The sequence below is a fragment of the Meleagris gallopavo genome, chromosome 5 (genome assembly GCF_000146605.3).
Source record: "Meleagris gallopavo isolate NT-WF06-2002-E0010 breed Aviagen turkey brand Nicholas breeding stock chromosome 5, Turkey_5.1, whole genome shotgun sequence".
Classification (NCBI taxonomy): domain Eukaryota; kingdom Metazoa; phylum Chordata; class Aves; order Galliformes; family Phasianidae; genus Meleagris; species Meleagris gallopavo.
The window spans coordinates 18,184,432-18,185,092 of NC_015015.2; the positions used below are offsets into that span (position 1 = coordinate 18,184,432).

At 37.5% G+C, this 661-nt stretch overlaps 1 protein-coding gene across 3 annotated transcripts in view; it reads right to left on the reverse strand.

Moving 5' to 3' along the window:
- PAMR1 (peptidase domain containing associated with muscle regeneration 1) overlaps nt 1–661 on the reverse strand; it is a 53,737-nt gene that overhangs the window by 6,861 nt on the left and 46,215 nt on the right. The gene's annotated exons all lie outside the window — the stretch shown is intronic.

Consider the following 661-nt stretch of genomic DNA (forward strand, 5'->3'; position numbering starts at 1 on the left):
AAAAAAAACAACCATGTGTTTCCAAAAATGCTTTGGGAGAATGAATTTGGCAGTTCCCCAGCCCAAATCCCTTCATCCATTCAGGGTTCCAGACATACTTACAGTAGCCCCAGGTCAACAGCATAATTCCCTTTCTAGCAAAGTATTTAAAGATGTGTTTCAATGTTTTTGATGAATGCAGATGGTTTAAGCACATCCTCAAGTGATTTTCTAAACCAGACATTCAAGGTTGCAATCTACAGTCTTGGTCTTATAAACTTTTACACTAAGGACTTGTCCCATTGACTTAAAAGGGTTGTTAGAGGAGAGCTGTTTCTTATCACATGAACTCTGATGAGGCAGTTATTTCTTTCTGCTTCAATTCCCTGCTGATCTTCGGTAATGATCTTACACAAATTTCATCCTATAAAGAGGGTAATAAGGGTCTAGGGGAATATTCCTCTCCATCTTTAAAGATGGAAACATCTGCTGGAATAACTGGCATCTTCCCTGGCTGAGTTTAGCAGCCGGTAAGAGCTGGCAAACTACCAATCTCAGTATCAGGTGTCAAAGTTTAGAAAGTTTATTCATAGGAACAAATGATTCTCTGGCCAGTCTAAAATACACAAAAGAAAATCAAGTAAAAAAAAAAAATAGCAGCTTTTATGAGTTGTTGTTAAAA